Below are 19,745 nucleotides of genomic sequence, written 5' to 3'. Positions count from 1 at the left end.
GAAGGGGAAACGGTTTATCATGAATCTTTTCCAAGTGAACTGCCAAGAAGTTCAAATGAGTCATCTGGAGACTCTGGGGGAAAGGATACAACTTGAGAAGAAAGAATAAAAAATTTAAGATGAGAAAGGTATTAGTGTTTACTGAGTTTTTTTAGGAACTTAATACATATCATCACATTTAATCTTCAGAAAAAGTCTGTGAGGGAGGAAAAACTGTACCATTTCACTGAGGCTCAGAGAGGGTAAAATTTGCTCAAAAGCACACAGTGAAGAAGTAGAAAAGCAAGATTTCAAGTCCAGAGCTGTTTAGCTTGAAATCGTGTGATTCCTCCTTCAAATGTACCGCTTGTTAACAGAAAGGGGGAAGCAGGTCTAATTGGAAAGGCTTAGAGGAAACAAGAGTTTTATGAGAAAAAGAAGAGAGAGTTTTAAGAGAAAGAAGAGATTATGATCATGAATTTAGAATGTAGTGAGGAAAAATACGTTATTTAGAGAAAGAACAAAGTTAACGTATTCTTTCTTTAAATGATAAACTTTGTTCTTTCTTACATGCAGCTCTGAATTGAATGGCACAGTGGCATGCCCTCAATAACTTCCAAGTGTTGTGATGACAAAATGAGTTCAGCTTCTAACCTTTATAAGAACTAGTTACATAAAAATTATCAAGATGGTATGTGAGAAGTAATCAAGTTCCTCAAAATAAACACAAATACCATATCACCCAATGCATAGATAAAATAAAGATCAAATATTCCCCAAAGAAAGTAACAGATGGTAACACTCAATCTATTTAGTTTCTTATGTATCTCATTACTTCGGGGCATAACTTTTGGTATTTCATCTTTTCATTGCTACAGATTGCACTACCTATTTCCCAAACTGAAAAAAATAAAAAAAAATTGACTCCTATTTACCCTAAACTCATAGATAATACTTTAACACCCAATCAATATAAAGATTTTGCTTTTTACCTAAAGTATCAGATAAAAAGTATAAACTAAGGAAATATCAGCAAAAAGTTTTTGCTAGTAATGTTTATACAAAAGTTTTTTTCTCTTTCTAGAGGGTAATTTGGCAACATGGTTTTCTTTTTTCTTTTGATTATATTAGCACAATGATTTGATCTACTAATGAGGATACATTCACATAAAGGGATATTATGTAGTCAGTTTTAAAAATGTAGAAAATCATTTAATGACAGAAAGAAATCTTCAATAAATATGCTAATTAATATAAAAAGAAAAATGCAGTAAGCTCCCATTTATTCAAAAAATATATTTTATATACTACACACACACACTGCTGGAGAATGAACACCAAAATGTACACAGCTGTTCATAATGTACCGATTGAGGCACACAAATGCCCCACTTGTAAGTAGAGATCTACACAGAGAAAAGATATACGTAAAGAAAATACCCAGACAAGCCATCTGGGAAAAGCTGATTTTATGGCCTAATTAAATGTAAGTTCTAGTTTACTCATGTATTAACAAACATTTCAAACAGAAGATCACTCAAGATCTAGACTTTCCTCTTTTTGAGAATTTTATCTGTGTGTTTATTTTTGACTTGCTGGGTCTTCACCGCTGCGCAGGTGGTTCTCTAGTCGAGGCGGGCAGGGCTGCTCTCCCGCGGCAGTGTGAGGGCTTCTCATTGCAGTGGCTTCTCTTGTTGCAGGGCTCAAGGGTGTACAAGCGTCAGCAGCTGCAGCACGTGGGGTCAGCAGTCGTGGCTCCTGGGCTCAATAGTCGAGGCACACGGGCTCAGTTGCTCCGCATCACCTGGACTCTTCCTGGATCAGGGATCAGACCCGTGTCTCCTGCATTGGCAGGTGGATTCTTTACCACTGAGCCTCCAGGGAAGGCCCTGGACTTTCATTTCTCTAACCTCACATGTGTCTTTATTCTTCAAAGTCAGATTACTCTGTTGTTATGTCAAGATCAACGTAAGAGCTACAACCATGAATTTAAAGCTTGAAGCAGTCAAATAAATGACAAAGCTCCTTGTGCAAAACTGCAGACATGTTGATTTTATCTTTCACCAATATACTGAAGGAATTCTTTTTTAATGATTTCTAAAAGGCCGACCAGGAATAAGCTAGATACCAGGAGTATAACAACAACAACAACAATGATACATTTCTTAAATAATTGGTTAAAGGGCCCAAATGTTTGCTATAAGGAAACCATCCCTTTATTGACCAAATACAGCCTGCATGTGAGCTGGGCAGGCAGCTTCCTCAGATTTCTCCCTCTAGAAAGTCTTCTGGGACAAGAGAGTTCACAAGAGTAAGAATTCACAATCCATAACAATCAAAACAACATTTGGGTAGACACATAAGATATCAGAAAGAGAAATAATTAGGAACATTCCAATAGTTCAAAAGCAATATGAAGCAGCAAAACCAGTACCTGGAGAAAAGCTAGCACTGGGAAATTTGGGGGCGGGATGGGGAAGGAGCCCTGGAGGAGTTCAGATGGAGTAGTGCACTCAAAGTAGGGCAGCATATAACTCAGGAGCTTGTTAGAAATGCAGATTAATGGGCCTACTGCTACCTACTGCACCAGGAACCCTGGGGATGGGCCCAGCAATCTGTTTTCATAAGCCCTCTAGGTGATGCGGATGCTACTGAAGTTTGAGAGCCACTGAGATGAAGGGATTTTCATAACAGACCCTGTCTTCACACTGATCAAAGAGTGGCAGAGGACTGCTGACTATTTCTTCTAAAACAGATGCTTTTTCAGGGGTGGAAGGAAGGGGAAGAGAATGTCGTTATTAGAGAAATATGACTTGAGGCAACAGTGTCCAGCAGTGCTGGAGGATCAAGAGACCTCTTTTTTGTTTCCCTAATGGTCAATTCAAGAAAATTAGAGATACCAAGGGAACATTTCATGCAAAGATGGGCTCAATAAAGGACAGAAATGGTAAGGACCTAACAGAAGCAGAAGATATTAAGAAGACATGGCAAGAATACACAGAAGAACTGTACAAAAAAGATCTTCACAACCCAGATAATCAGGAAGGTGTGATCACTCACACTCACCTAGAGCTGGACATCCTGGAATGTGAAGTCAGGTGGGCCTTAGGGAGCATCACTACAAACAAAGCTAGTGGAGGCAATGGAATTCCAGTTGAGCTATTTCAAATCCTAAAAGGTGATGCTGTGAAGTGCTGTACTCAATATGTCAGCAAATTTGGAAAACTCAGCAGTGGCCACGGGACTGGAAAAGGTCAGTTTTCATTCCAATCCCAAAGAAAGGCAATGCCAAAGAATGCTCAAACTACTGCACTATTGCACTCATCTCACACGCTAGTAAAGTAATGCTCAAAATTCTCCAAGCCAGGCTTCAGCAATGTGTGAACCGTGAACTTCCACATGTTCAAGCTGGTTTTAGAAAAGGCAGAGGAACCAGAGATCAAATTGCCAACATCTGCTGGATCATCAAAAAAGCAAGAGAGTTCCAGAAAAACATATATTTCTGCTTTATTGACTATGCCAAAGCCTTTGACTGTGTGGATCACAATAAACTGTGGAAAATTCTGAAAGAGATGGGAATACTAGACCACCTGACTGGCCTCTTGAGAAACCTGTGTACAGGTCAGGAAGCAACAGTTAGAACTGGACATGGAACAACAGACTGGTTCCAAATAGGAAAAGGAGTACGTCAAGGCTGTATATTGTCACCCTGCTTATTTAACTTATACGCAGAGTACATCATGAGAAATGCTGGGCTGGATGAAGCACAAGCTGGAATCAAGATTGCTGGGATAAATATCAATCAATAACCTCAGATATGCAGATGACACCACCACCACTTATGGCAGAAAGTGAAGAAGAACTAAAGAGCCTCTTGATGAAAGTGAAAGAGGACAGTGGAAAAGTTGGCTTAAAGCTCAACATTCAGAAAACTAAGATCATGGCATCTAGTCCCATCACTTCAGGGCAAATAGTTGGGAAAACAGTGGCTGACTTTATTTTTTGGGGCTCCAAAATCACTGCAGATGGTGGTTGCAGCCATGAAATTAAAAGACGCTTGCTGATTGGAAGGAAAGTTATGACCAACCTAGATAGCATATAAAAAGCAGAGACATTACTTTGCCAACAAAGGTCCATCAATCAAGGCTATGGTTTTTCCAGTAGTCATGTATGGATGTGAGAGTTGGACTATAAAGAAAGCTGAGTGCTGAAGAATTGATGCTTTTGAGCTGTGGTGTTAGAGAAGACTCTTGAGAGTCCCTTGGACTGCAAGGAGATCCAACCAGCCCATCCTAAAGGAGATCAGTCCTGGGTGTTCATTGAAGAGACTGATGTTGAAACTGAAACTCCAATACTCAGGCCACCTGATGCAGAGAGCTGACTCATTGGAAAAGACCCGATGCTGAAAGGGATTGAGGGCAGGCGGAGAAGGGGATGACAGAAGATGAGATGGCTGGATGGCATCACCACAACTCATGACTCAATGGACATGAGTTTCAGCAAACTCCAGGAGATAGTGAATGACTGAGTTGCAAAGAGTGGGACATGACTTAGCACCTAAATAACAACAACAAACAGTTGCTCCATTTTCTCTCATCTAAAGAGCTGAAGCACATTGCCCACTGTGGCTCAGTTGGTATTGACCAAAGGAAAGATACAAACCAGGATGTTTCTGACTAAAGCTTGTGATTTTATCACAATGCTACATGGTTTTTATGGCTAAGTGTATCCAGAAAGACCAAACGTTTCTGGTCTTTAACAGCTGTGATCTTGAGATAATAATTTAAGTTACAGCTTCAGGTTTTTACTTGTAAGAACACTTACCTTTCTTCTTCATAGGTTGCTAGCAGCTAGGTTGTTTAAAGGGTTTGTGAACTAAACATCAGTAGAATTAGAAGTAGTAAATAATAAAACTTCAGCTCTGAGACACTCCATGGTTTATGAATGGCTCTGAAAAATGGAAGCAATAACTTTATATTCAGCTCTTTTAGAAGAAAAGCTTTTTATTTCCATTATTAGAGAAGAAAACATTTCTAAAATATAGTATTTCTTTCCAGGCTCCTCAAACAATATTGAACATAATTTAATTTTCTCTTGATGAATCAGAGTTGTTTTGCTTTGTTTTGATTATGAATATCAACTGTGACATGGTTTTGTGTGATACTCTGAAAGCCTTGTAAAAAGTCAAGGTTTTTCCTTACAAGCTTATGATCAAGAATGGAAAATGACTTTTTAAAAGCATAATCATGCCACTAGGTGAATATGGTTAGTGCTGCCATGCAGTCAATTTCCACAGAAGTCTGGAGGAGGGCGAGATGACTCTGCTGTCTGCTAACCCTGCCATTGAGAACAGTGGATTCCTACAATTGCTTTCCCTCTCCAGTTTCTGTTTGGGGCTTTGGTTTCCGAAATGAAAAAGCCAAGCAGTAGGTGTGTTGATACTATGTGCAAAATAAGAACAGTCAAAGCTGGAATAAGACTTTGAGGACACACATGCTTTGGGCTTTTTGACATCTACTGGACTTGCTTTTTTGCTTTTGGGGAGTGTGCCTATTTCTTCTTTTGCTGCTTTATTGATACATCTGCAAATTTCCAGTGAGTCTAAAGTTATTATATGATCATCCTTCATATGTTTGAGAGTTGTTTAGATGACTAAACAGCTATAAGAAAATGCCTATGGGAGAACAAATCTCTTCTAGATTTTACATTCCATGTGTATTCTCAAAAGGAATCCTTTTCACTTGTTCAGGGCTTACCAATAAATTTAAGTTTCTTCACCTGAAAGATTCTTTCTATATGTACCCATACATTGCCAAGAACCCTAGTAGACACGACTGGTGATGATACTTTCAAAGAAACTTTTAAAAAGCACCACTCACCTGGGCTCAAATGTTCATTATTTGATTTTTTTGAACTTCAATTGTCACAATTCGACATCAAAAGTAAATATCTGAGTGACATTCATATGTGTCATCCATTCATTCATTTTTATTCACTCAACAAATGCTTACTGTGCATTCACCATGTGTCAAGCCCTCAGCTGGGGTAAGGAAGAAAATGATGAACAACTCAGACTTTATCTTCACCTCCTGAGATTTATCTGTGGAATGGAAAAGCTAGACTTTGAATAAGTAATTATGTATTACATGAGTTAAGAAGGGAAAATGTAGGATGGCATGGAAGTGAATGTCAAGGTGGCCTATCTTAGTCTGAGAAGTATAAGGATCTGACTTCATATTGAGACAGTGTACAGAAGAGAGGGAAAAACAGCATGTTCTAAGATGCTGAAAGGGTCAAGTACCCGGTTCTCAAAGAAATCAACAGAAGCAGTGGCACCCTGGCAAAGGGATGAGTGAAAAGGCAGTAGGGGCAAGATAACATGAAGTTCCACAGATCATAAAGCTTTGAACTTTACCTTAGGAGACAGAGCGAATGGACTTCATGCCGAGACAGACTAGGATCATGCATGCTCAGTTGTGTTTGACTGTTTGCGACCCCATGAACTGTGGCCCACCAGGCTCCTCTGTCTATGGGATTTTTCAGGCAAGGATACTGGAGTGAGAATACTGGAGTGGGTTGCCACTTCCTCCTCTGGGGGATCTTCCCAACCTAGGGATCAAACCTGAGTTTCCTACATCTTCTGCACTGGTAGGTGGATTCTTTACCACTGAGCCACCTGGGAAGCCTAGACTAGGATCAGATCTGCATTATTATAAGATTCCTGCTGCTAGATGGAAAGGAGGCAAAAACAGTCTAAGAAGAACAGTTAAGAAGCCCGACAGCAATCCGGGTAAGAGATGATCATAACTTGAAACAAGGTGGCAGCTATGAGATCAACAAGTGGAAAAAGGCAGTTTAGAAGGTAGAATAAACAGATCTTGGCACTAGAGTAGATACGGAAGGTAAAGGAGACAAAACTGTCAAGACAATGCCCAGTGGCTGGCTTGAGCAATTAGATGTGTATGATGGCAACTTTTAGAGAAATAAGGGACAAATGAAATGAAGCTGTTGGACAGTAAATTTAAGTTTTGAACATGTTATTGGATCTTACATTCCTAAAGACTTATTGCTAACTGACAATGCATATACACACAGACATATACACATGATAATCAAAAGCTTAAAATTCAATTAATAAAATAAGCATGAGGCTTAATGACTATGAATCATAATAATGTTGTTTTCCTTAGTGAAATAGAATCTTGGCGTTTTTACACTAGTCAAATACTAAATGATGAATGTGATTTTGGAACTAGTTTCTGTTCTCTTACAGAATTATTTACTTCATAACTTGAAAGAGAATCTCAGTAGCAATTAGTATGTAATAATTGTTAAGCTTAATTTACTATTAAGAAAACAACCCAAAAAAGCTTGATTCCAAAATAAATGTCTTAATAAAAATCATTGTAATTATGACATTTAAAATGCAAAAAGAAAAAAGGCTGCAATGTCTAGAAAATATTCAGTATATGAAATACTTTGAAGCCTTGGAAGAAAAGGGAATTCAGTGTATTATTGTTAGCCAAATTATTTCCAGTTAATTTTCAAATGATTTGTTTCAATAAAGATGATAAATTTTCATTTCCTTACACACACACAGTATAGTAACTCATTGACACATCAGATTGCAGCTGTCCTTTTTAAGGGCACAATCTCAGACACCCTCCAAGAACTGTCTTGTGGGCAGTGGAAAGGAGACATCTAATGACACCTAAGTAGAGAAAAATAGATCTCATGAGCAGGAAAGGGAGGCACATTTATTATAACTATTTAGTAAACTACAAAAACGGGCTTCCAAGGAGTACGAATGTCCTTTCAAAAGTTAAGGATCTATTATGGCGACTTTGGTTCTCTTTTTTGCTAACTACTTGTGTGTAGTTTTCTTTAAATTATAAACAGCTGACTTCTTCAGCAAGTAATGGTGCAATTCATTAATAATGAAGCTTGCTGTTGGTAAGTCAAGCACACAGAATAGCGAAGCACATACTAAATGGTTCACCCCTTCAGCTTCCAGTGTTATCCTGTCCTCTCTACAGGGTGCGCAATATTTGCTGTTCAGTCACTCAGCTTTGAACTTTACCTTAGGAGACAGAGTGAATGGGCTTCATGCCGAGACAGACTAGGATCATGCATGCCCAGTTGTGTTTGACTGTTTGCGACCCCATGAACTGTGGCCCACCAGGCTCCTCTGTCTATGGGATTTTTCAGGCAAGGATACTGGAGTGAGAATATTGGAGTGGGTTGCCACTTCCTCCTCTTTGCAACCCCATGGACTGCAGCACACCAGGCTTCTCTGTCCTTCATCATCTCCTGGAGTTTGCTCAAACTCATGTCCATTGAGTCAGTGATGCCATCCAGCCATCTCATCCTCTGTCGTCCCCTTCTCCTCCTGCTTCAGTCTTTCCCAGCATCACAGCTTTTTCCAGTGAGTCAGTTCTTTGCATCAGGTGGCCAAAGTATTGGAGCTTCAGCTTCAGCATCAGTCCTTCCAATGAACATTCAGGACTGATCTCCTTTAGGATGGACTGGTTGGATCTCCTTGCTGTCTAAGAGACTCCCAAAAGTCTTCTCCAGCACCACAGTTTGTAGGTATAAATTTTTTGGTGCTCAGTCTTTTTTATTGTCCAGCTCTCATATCCATACATAGCTACTGCAAAAACTATAGCTTTGACTATATGGACCTTTGTAGGCAAAGTAGCACAATATACTTCCAGATAATATTTCTTGGATGAAGATGAAGTCTAAAGAACTGGACTTGGCCAAGTGATGCTACAAGTCACTTCTCTGTACTCATGAGTCAGAATTCAAGAAAAATAATGCATGCATATGCTGGATTGTGCAATGTACACATAAGGAATTATTTTATGGTATTTATGAACACCATTAATAAAAATTCACCATCGTTACTGAAATGAGTCTTGTGAAAATTAAACTAGTAATAATTTGGCAACAATAATACATTGAATTCTCTTTCCTTCTAAGGTTTGAAAGTGTTTCACATACTGAATATTTTATAGACATGGTCCCTTTTTTTCTTTTTTACATTTTAAATGTCATAATTACATGGACTTTTATTAAGATTTTTATTTTGGAAGCAGTTGGAAGCAACTTTAATGTTATTTTCTTAATAGTAAATTAAGTTTAACAATTATCTCATACTGTCACTGAAATTCTCCTTTGAGTACAAAATAAGTAATATGCAAGAGAACAGAAATTGGTCCCCAAATCATAGTCATCAGTAAGCATTTGGCTCTAGTATAAAGATACAAAGGTTCTATTTGGAAGAAAGACATTAATGATATTTTAGGGAGATGATACACAAAAGTCCTAAGGTAGCAAAATATTTGATATGTTCCAGGAACAGAAAGAAGGCCAAGTGCTTGGGAATGAAGAACACAAGATGAAGCCAGAGAGATGAGCAGGGCCTGGTCACGCAGGTGTGTATAAGAATTGTGGAATTTGTTAAGTGTGTTTAAGTAGGTTGGAAAGATGATGCAACATACAGACATCACTTTGACAGCTGTGAGGATAATGAATCACAAGGTGGCAAGAACGGGGTAAGAAGCATACCAGGTGAGAGATGCTGGTGGGCTGGACTCGGCCTGAGACACGAAGTGCTGGAAAAAGCAGAACAGACCACAGAATACACTGATCTATTCTCCATAAAAGAAAAGAAGAACCAAGAACATTTCCAGAGCTCTGGCCAGGGTTGGGTGGGGGTGGCTCTGCCATTCACTGAGATTGGAAAGAAGATTTGTGCTCAGAGGGCAGTATCAAGAATCAAAAGTTCAGATGTGGGCATGCTGAGTTAGCCATTCCCTTCTCCAAAGGATCTTCCCGACCCAGGGATTGAACCTGAGTCTCCTGCACTGCAGGCAGCTTCTTTATCTCGGAGTCACCAGGAAGCCCATGAGAGGCCCATGACACTTCAAAAGGGAGACGTCACGTAGGCACTGGCTATAGGAGCATGAAGCACAGGGGATGCCTACTTGACATCTGCATTTTATGTCACAGGGTAAAGGGCAGTCGAAAACAGAGGGAGTTTGAAGGTAGTTCCAGGGTCAAGATCTGGGCTGGAAATATAAATTCCATGCCCTAAGTATACATTCCATGTGTAAAACAGAAAATAACTTAGACCCTTTTGTCTGATTTAAAAGACCACAAATCTGATGGAATGTAAATGAGGAACTCGCCACTACTTGGGATTCTGAAATTTTCATCATCGGTTTTGGACACAAAATTCTCTAAAAACAACTGATTCTTAAGTAATTAACGCACATGAATATTTTGGAGAAGATAAGCTGTAAATGTGTCTGTTTCTCATTGATTGCAGACTCGATTAAACATCAGGGCTTTGCCTTATTAAAATATGTACCTTTACATTAAAAATAAATCTTTAAAAAATTGACACACGGAGACTCATGCAATAATTTCTTTTCAATTATATGTTCCAGAATCTTGGTTAAAAAATACGACTGCAGATCTTCCAAGTTTGGTAAATTATTAGGTAACTTCTAAATTCACACTTTAAAATGTAATTGAGCTCCATTCCCTTTCATGAACAATTCATTTCTGAAGTCATTTGGTGGAGCTGAGCAAGGCAGAAATCCGCACAGAAGTAGAGAAACCATGATGACCGGGAGTGGAGTGCTGGATCCTGGTTAGGATGCGGACGATGTACATTCAGAGGGGTGGCAGCTCCAGCCAAGGTGTCAAACTCTGAGTGGAGGAAAGAAGGCATCCCATGAGAGGCAGGAGGGGCAAATGTCCAGTTACAGAGTTTCAGAGCCCAAGTGAAGCAAAGAGTATTTCTACCTGGGGCTATGACCCAGCATGGTATCAGAGCCCGAGCAACATGATGTAGGACTCTCTGTGGGAGGGGGCAAGATGGTCTGATGTGGGTGTTGAGATCTGGGCAACATGAAGAAGGAGTGCTATTGCACAGTAGCCCAATGAAGAGAATCAGAGCACTGATAATGAAGAGGTGTCCCCAAGAGATAGAGCGGGAGCAGCAGTGATGAGAGATTATATACATACTAAGAGGGTTTGTGAGCAGCAGCCAACACCCTGATAGCAATGAGCACACCTGTCATCCAGATCTTGGTTTCTAAGAATCAGGGCTTCTGGGAAAACGGCTAATTTCAGAACTAAGGCAAGGAAAGTATAAGATGATCTCAAAACAACATGTGCTTTCCAAAAACAGCAAGGAAATGCTCAAAGAATAATGGGGCTGTGTCAACAGAAAAGTCAGTTTGAATAAGCTACCACTAGCCAAATATGGGAATAAATAAACGACAGTAGAGATCATAGGCCTTCCCTGGTAGCTCAGCAGGTAAAGAATCCGCCTGCAATACAGGAGACTCTGGTTCGATTCCTGGGTTGGGAAGATGCCCTGAAAGAGAGATAGGCTACCCACCCCAGTATTCTTGGGCTTCCCTGGTGGCTCTCAGATGGTAAAGAATCTGCTCGCAATGAGGGAGATCTGGGTTCAGTCCCTGGGTTGGAAAGATCCCTTGGAGGAGGGCATGACAACCCACTCCACTATTCCTGCCTGGAGAATCCCCATGCACAGAGGAGCCTGGTGGGCTACATATAGTCCATGGGGTCACAAAGAGTCAGACACAACTAAGCACAGCACAGCAGATTATAACCTATTAAACCAGGTGACCATAATAACAGAAAGTCACATATTTGTAAATTTGAAGACATTTGCATAAATTCAAAGCACCCCTCACAAGCTACTTATTAACTAAAAATGAAAAAACAATGTGAAACTTTACAATGGCAGATACCCCTTTATCAAGGGATCAAAGTGAGCATCATTATGAGATGAAGGGAAATTGTAAACTAAATGACACAATGAGAATACAGTGCCAGGAAGGTACCCAGAATAAGCCACTGTGGAGTAAAAATGATTTTAAGTGAAGGCCATTTGAGTTCCTGAAATTCCTTATCTGCCTAAAAGCAGAGTCTCTCAAAAGAACTAAAAAATTTCAATTGTCATAAATCCCATCCCTGGGAACAACTCCAATCTTCTCTTTCAGAAGAAGTTGGTATTACAACCAAACAGTCACAAAACTATTATATATCTCATATATTCTCCTAAGGTCCACTTATCTTTCAAAAAGTCATTTTTCCTTAAGTGCTCTTTCTTTCTACTCCCCTTCTAGGAAGTTATTTGTTCTCCCAGAAGTGTCCCTCTGGCCCTCCCCATTCCCTATTAAGATGGTATAAAAGCCCCAAATCCTAACTGCTTCTTTGAGCCATATTTCTTTCTGAACTCCTGTGCATATGTGCATTAAATTCGTTTTTCTTTCCTCTTCTAATCTGTCTTTTGTCAATTTATTTCAAAGGCCTCCAAACACTGAACTAAAGATGGTAAAGAAGTTATTTTCCACCCCCAAAACTGCTTCTTTGATATTTCCACCAAACCTGAATCTAACAAAGAAGCATCAGACAAACCCACACTAAAAGACATCCTACAATAACTGGCCTTTCAAGATCATGAAAGTCTGGGAAAGACTAAAGAAGCATTCCAGATTGAAGGAGACCAAAGAGACATGACCACTGAATCCAACACATGATTCTGGACCGGATCCTTTACTTTACTGAGATAACTGGCAACACTTGAGTAAAGCCTGAAAATTAGATGGTGGTAATGTACCGATGTGAAAATTTTGAATTCAGTGGTTCTAGTGTAAGTTATGTAGAAAATGTCTTTGTAAAAAATGCACATTAGAGTCCTTGAAGGTGAGGGTATCATGCCAACAAGTTATTGAATATTTTCAAGTGATTTAGGAAAAAATGTTCTTTGTACTATACTTGCAAAAATTCTGTAAGCATAAGATTAAAAAAATAAATAAATAAACACTTCCCAAAATGGCACTGATTTGCCTTATTGCCTTATCCACTTATCCCAACATGGTCAATTACTAGTTTAAAACAAATCTCTAAGAGTGTCAATGAGAGGTGCCATTTTGACTCTTCTAAAACTTCCACTTGACAAATGCAGCCTACCAACAGTAGCCAAGTCTACAATCCACTATGGATTCTATAGAGCAACGACAACACTGATAACCTATTACTAATTGAATAAGAAGGTCACACCCACCCCAATTCAATCTTATCAGAACTAAGACATGAGTTCATTAGTATTTCACTTGGGTTTTTAAAATAATCACTCTTGTCATGTTCGTTGATAATAATTTAGCTTTGTTTAAACAAGGAATGTGTCACACGAACAGGAGCAATATCTCAATTGCGCATGGGTCTTAATATTATAAAATTACATCAAATGAAATCCTTCTACCAAATAGACTTCCTAGTACTATTAAACAAATTCAAAGAAATAGGAGATCTTTTGTCACATGGTTCTTTTCACATTTCAGCAACTACTATCTATTCTCTTTAAATGAAAACTTACTAGAAAATGCCCACAATTACAGTTATATCATTAGGACTTGACAGATATATATCTTTAATGTAAAAGTTAATGCTAAAGATATTTAACATTTTATCATTTCACAGATTCTGAATCCATTTGAATCTCTCTCAGCCTTTTAGTTGTTACTTACTGAAGAGATCCTAATGTATAACATGAGGGCAAAGCAGCATACCCAGAACCGTGAGGTTGGTCGTCCGTCCCTCCCTGAATCCTGGACCCCACAGGGACCCTCCATTCACAGAGAATTCACAGGAGAACTCTGATCACAGGCCACCTGAAAGTCTGCCCAGGAGATTAAATAACACTCAATTCTACAGCTTAAACAAATTCATTTTAGTTTCAAAAATCTTGATACTCAGCCTAGCATTTTATTTTAAATAAATATGTGCACAGTTTTGCCATTAGTCATATTATATAAACTGCAATATGACAGACCTTCTTAAAAAAAAAAAAGTTAACTTACATGCTTTTCTCATGTTTGAAGATCACAATCTACTTCAAGAACATGATTCACTGTTTTTACTTAAAGTGATTTTTTATTAAAGAAACAAAGAGGAATTGTTCTTCATCCATAAGGCACAATATTCCAGAGAGAAACACTGCCGCAAAAATCACACGGTGATTTGCTGTAATTAATCCTGTCTTCCCAAATGCTAGGTCACAGGCTTTTAAGATGCTGAATTATCTTCCTCCTTTATCTAACCACCTGCTAGTCATGAGATATCAAAATACTTTATGACAGTCAAGAAAAAAAAAATTCCCTCTGTCTGAAGCATTTCCTGTCCATCAACTCATTGAACTTGAGCCAATCCTGCCATGATGGGATGTGGGAAATACATTATTAAGTAGAACTAAGTAAGGCTGGCAGTTCTGCCCTGGTCCCCCAGAAGCCTGTCAGATCCCAAGTAGTTGTAATGATAAACTTGTGCAGAGAAGCTTGGCATGCCCAGGGGTCCAAACTGTCCTGAGATAATTTATTTAAGATTACCTCTGACTTCATAAAACAGCATATTTCATATAAAGAAAGCATGCTAGTTCAGAGGGTGAAAATGTAAACAACCACTTAAAGGTACATACTAAAATTTAAAAATAGGCTTTGAGGCATCATATGTCAGTTCATACTCTATGAAAGGCCAATGTGAAGACAGAATTAGAACTAAAAGAGATTATTGGGAGAAATACCTGTGACAGATAAAGCTGGATGGTTCAGGAAGAGAGAGGAACCCATAGACCACCATAAACCCTTGGCACCCGTGAAAAGAAAGAAGGATTGAACAGGAGGAGACTCATGTGTTCGGCTCATCTTCGCCTCAAGCGTACTGCTCACTAGAATGAGTCCCCTCTGGGCAGAATCGGCCTGGCCCCAGCCCCTTGCCACACTCAGTTATCACCCCGAAGCCCTGTGGGCATGCAGTGGCAAACCAGAAGATATGGCACCTGCAGGCTGCTGGCCAACTATTAATCCTCCCAAGGCAGTTCCCTCCTGAAAGCAGGTCAGAACAGGAACCTCATCAACGGCTTCAACGCAGAAACAGTAAAACTAGCTAAACAGTACACATCTACTTACTACACAAGCCTTTCATGTCATTCTGCTACTTGGAAAAAGCCTTTCAGGGTTTTCTCATTTTGAACATGATCATGTCCAAACTCCTCGGCAAAGCACATATGTTGCTTTGGGTTCTGGACCCTGCTTTCTCTGGCCAACTCCATTCCCACCTCTTCTCCATAAGCGTCCCACCTATGCCCTGGTCAGACATTCACTCCTGCGCCCCACGCGCCATGTGCCCATTTTGCTTCTCTGACTCTTCTCAGGCTCCTCTCTTTCCTGTTGTGTCTGGTTCCCTAGCCTTATCCAAACTGCAACACCTGACAAATGCATACTGGACCGTTCAGAGCCTAGAGTCAGAATTCAGGGAAAGTAGACAAAAAAAAAAAAAAAATAGGAGGCTGGGATCAGAGGATGGAGGATGGAGACAGAGGCAATGCTAGAATGAATCACAGGGTCTCAGAAGAGGTCTGTCATAGACTTTTGCAGTCCCATGCATAGCTGGAGAAAAATGCTTGAAAAATATCCACCTGGGCAGAAAGCCTGGAACACACATTTTTCTGTGTCCCTCTGCTAAATTTCTACTCATCCTCCAAGAGTCCCACTGGGTCTGGAAGCCTGTGCAGACAGAGCTCCTGTCTAATCAGAGCTCTAATCAGTCAGAGCTCCTGACTGCCTCTCTCCATCAGACCACTACAGTACTGTACACATTGGAGCGCTTGTTATATTGTACTGAGAATACTGTTTCTTTCTTTTTTTTTTTTTTAATTTTATTGAATCATAGCTGATCTGCAAGGTTGTATTTCATTTCTGCTGCACACAAAAGTGACTCAGTTATACACATATATATATATAAATTCTTCTCCATATTCTCTTTTATTATGCTTTATGCTATGCTGTGCTAAGCTGCTTCAACCACGTGTGATGTTTTGCTACCTCGTGAACTGTAGCCCACCAGGCTCCTCTGTCCGTGGGGATTCTCCAGGCAAGAATACTGGAATGGGTTGCCATGTCCTCCTCCAGGGGATCTTCCCAACCCAAGGATCAAATCCAGGTCTCCCACATTGCAGGTGAATTCTTTACCAGCTGAGCTTCCAAGGAAGCCCATTGTTACGGCTTATCACAGAATACTGAATATAGCTCCCTGTGCTACACAGTAGGACCTTGTTGCTCATTCATCCTACATATAATATTTTGCATCTGTTAATCTCAAATTTCTAATGCTTCCTTCCCTCACCCCATGGTCCATATCTACCTCCTTACTATACCCTAAACTTCTCAACTACATCTTATCAAGCTTTGTGTGCCTGCTTTTTGTAGTGGAAGATAGTTTAGTAACAACACAAGTTTGATGAATGAAATAAATTTATCATGTGTTAGAATACAGATGATATGCAAATAACCCATCAATACAGTTGCTATATAAAAATAAAAGGAGTTTCATAAATCAGGTTTGAGATATAGTCTCTTAAATCTGCTCCAAAAGAAAATTGTCATACAGTTTGTGAGAGTCAAGTTCCCTTTTCACATGAATCTTTATATACCTTTTCTGTTTTGTAAATGCCATTTGTAGGCTGATCTGCAATATAAATTATTTCTCTACTTTGATTTTTTTTTTCTCCTCTAGATTGGCAGCAACTTGAGGGCTATCTCTACTATTCATCACTTGCTTGCAGCCTCATGGTGGTTGGTGGTTCAGTTGCTAAATCTTGTCTGACTTCTACAGCCCCATGGACTGTAGCATGCCAGGCTCCTCTGTCCATGGGATTTCCCCAGCAAGAATACTGGAGTGGGTTGCCATTTCCTTCTCCATGCAGCCCCATGATATTGATCAAATTGAGTATCTTCATGTACATAGGTATAAAGGTATAATCAATGTTAAATTATTGAGATAATTATTTGAATAGAGATATCAGTAATTTAGGCAACAAAGTTCTTGGTTTTGATTTACCTAGATCATTATTTTAATAATCTTTGCTAAACTTTGCAAATGCAGACAAAATATATGTCTTAAGCACAATAATCCTACTAGTAATCTCCTGGTCTAAATGAGAAGAAGCTATTAATCCTGCTGCCAAACACCTGTGATATTTCAGTCTTGATAACTGTCACATTCCAAAGTGAACTGAATTCCTGGATAAAAGAAAATATTCCATTAGAATTTTTTCCAATTTTACTTCTATCACTATTATTCAGAAGGTACTTAAAATATGTTTAAGCACTTTCTGATGCAAAGTTGTTTCTCTTCCTCTTACCACCTCACCCACACTGTCTTAATATGAGACTTTAAGAGAATAATTATAATTCCAGGAGCCTTTTACATTATGTAAGGGAGTCTTTAGGCCATCAATATGAAAATAAAAGGAATGATTATTAAAATCAGGTACAGTGTGCTCAAACCAAGAAAATCTGATTATATACTCTTGGAGGTTTACATTTAACATAAAGTAGAAAAAGGGAGAAAAAAAGAGAGGCTGTCATGAGCTTTGTCACAAAGATTAAAGAAAAATAAGTGTGGAGAAGCCAACTATCAAGAGGTCAAATGAAGCCTGGCTGGGATGCCAAGATATAGAGACAATAAGTGTGAACTATTCTAAGATTTTAGTCTTGAAGGAAAAGAGAAAGGACAGCAGTGAGAAATAAAGACACAATTAAGCAGAGGGTATTGCCTTTCTGTTTAAGACAGAAGAGTTTTCTTTCTGGCAACAAAACTGACAAAGTGAAACAAAATAAGCTAAAGTCAGGGAATAAAAAGTGAGAAGTTACTTTGTTTGGAATTCAGGACACCCATCAGGTATAGCTCTATTGGTGGTCATGTACGGATGTGAGAGTTGGACAATAATGAAGGCAGAGGGCTGCAGAATTGATGCTTTTGAACTGTGTTGCTGGAGAAGACTCTTAAGGGTCCCTTTGAAAGCAAGGAGATGAAACCAGTGAATCCTAAAGGAAATCAACCCTGATACTCTTTGGAAGGATTGATGCTAAAGCTGAAGCTCTAATATTTTGGCCACCTGATATGAACAGTTGACTCACTGAAAAAGACCCTGATGCTGGGAAAGACTGAAGGCAGAAGGAGAGGGTGACAGAGGATGAAATGGTTAGATGGCATCGTCGATTCAAAGGACATGAACTTGGGCAAACTCTGGAGGATGGTGAGGGACAGGGAAGCCTGGCATGCTGCAGTCCATGGGGTCATGAAGAGTCAGACACAACCTGGTGACTGAACAACAATGATCAGGTATGAGTCTCTAACAGAGCACCTGGAAAATGGAAATCAGATGAGAGAAAACTACGTGTTAATGTAGATTAATCTCACAAATGTGAGTGAAAAGCCTGGCTTCAGAAATATTATCATTGCATTTATATTTTTTAAAGACTCTATATTTTATTTAAGGATTTCTTGTAGAATATACTTCTTGTTGTTTAGTCTCTAAGTCATGTCTGACTCTTTTGCAACCCCATGGAATGTAGCCCACTAGGCTCCTCTGTCCACGGGGATTTCCCATGCAAGAATACTGGAGTGGGTTGCCATTTCCTTCTCCAGTAGCATTTATATTAAATAGCATGTGAGATTATTACAAAAGATTTTTAAAGAGACATACATATGTGATTAAACTATAAAGAAAAAGGGGAAAATAAAATTCAGGATATTGTTTGGAGGAGAAAAGGAAGAGTGATCAGAGAACCTAACTTCAGAAGTATCAGAAAGGATCTAGTTTTAAGCTAAAGTAATTGTGTTTGTTATACAACTATTCTTTACACTGCACACACATTTTATATTTCTTGTTTATACATGTGGAATGTTGTCTATAGTTTTAAAAATCAAATATAAAGACAGAAATTACTTGGTTAAGTTATATGTTAATGAAAGGAGCCAAGGTGAATGTTAGAAATGGAAGCTATGAAAAGAAAAGGATAACCGATGGAGGTGGACGTGGATCCCAGAAGAGAAATAGTTTATGAGTTCCTGAGATGGACGAATGAACCTTTCAGGGGAGGGTCAACTATTCCCAGAAGTCAGGGAATGGTAGAAGTATGAAAACATGAAAACAAGCAGGCGGTGGCTTGAAACAGAGGCGACTGCTGATTTTGCAAGTCAAAACCAGTCCAACATTGACAATTTCATATGTCTGTTCAATATGTGGAAAGGCTGTGGTACAGTGAGGTGGTAAGCATTGCAGCTTTGTCATCTGGACCAGGAAACAGGAGGCGAGGACACCTGAGGAGGATGGTGTGAGCCAGCACATGGACAGGAGAAGAGACCCCCAAGAGGACCTCCAGGCAGTGCTGCAAGCAAGCTCCAGGCTGCAAACCACAACTGTGTAAGGGCAGTGATTTGCAAAGCGGCGGTGTTGTCTCCAGCAGCCCTGAGCAAGCCAGTTGTCATAGGTGAGTGACCGTTCACGTGAATGTGAGTGCACATCCTTTCTCCCCCTTAGAATGACTCTTCTACCATGAGACAAAATCAGCTAATGGAAAGTAAATGGTATGAAGAAATCAAAACAAATGGCTGCCATAGTGGATTTAAGTGAGTAGAGCAATTCTTCAAAGTTTCTTTTATAAGAATGATTCACTGAAAAACCATAACATGATCCATGCTTTTGCAGTTCAAATATGAGCTATCAAAGATTATACATTTTTCCTTCAAAAGTCTGTAATATTAAACATACATTTGCTTCTTCCAATAACACTAATCATATAAGTGATCACCAGTGTAAATTAGCAGGAAAAAAAAGTCTTCGAATTAAAAAAAGAGAGAGAGAACTATGTCTGGAG

The 19,745-nt window shown here is 39.3% G+C and overlaps 1 protein-coding gene across 6 annotated transcripts in view; it reads right to left on the bottom strand.

Moving 5' to 3' along the window:
- The window catches only part of TMEM200A (transmembrane protein 200A), a 79,607-nt gene that overhangs the window by 22,977 nt on the left and 36,885 nt on the right, over window positions 1–19,745 (bottom strand). The window contains exons 3-4 of one of the 6 annotated variants that reach the window (XR_006338010.1): window positions 4,804–4,929; window positions 1,265–1,821 (exon numbers count right to left, since the gene is read on the bottom strand). The exons of 2 other annotated variants lie outside the window; for them this stretch is intronic. The gene's annotated coding sequence lies outside the window, so the exon portion shown is untranslated. Of the gene's footprint in view, window positions 1–1,264; window positions 1,822–4,803; window positions 4,930–8,609; window positions 10,699–13,228; window positions 13,706–19,745 lie in introns of those variants that run through there. 3 more of the 6 variants (XM_043888427.1, XR_006338011.1, XR_006338012.1) reach the window with 3 other exon arrangements.

The sequence above is a fragment of the Cervus elaphus genome, chromosome 26, assembly GCF_910594005.1.
Source record: "Cervus elaphus chromosome 26, mCerEla1.1, whole genome shotgun sequence".
Taxonomy (NCBI): Eukaryota; Metazoa; Chordata; class Mammalia; order Artiodactyla; family Cervidae; genus Cervus; species Cervus elaphus.
Note: the sequence above shows the minus strand (reverse complement) of the source record. Positions and strands in the feature narration are given on the sequence as shown.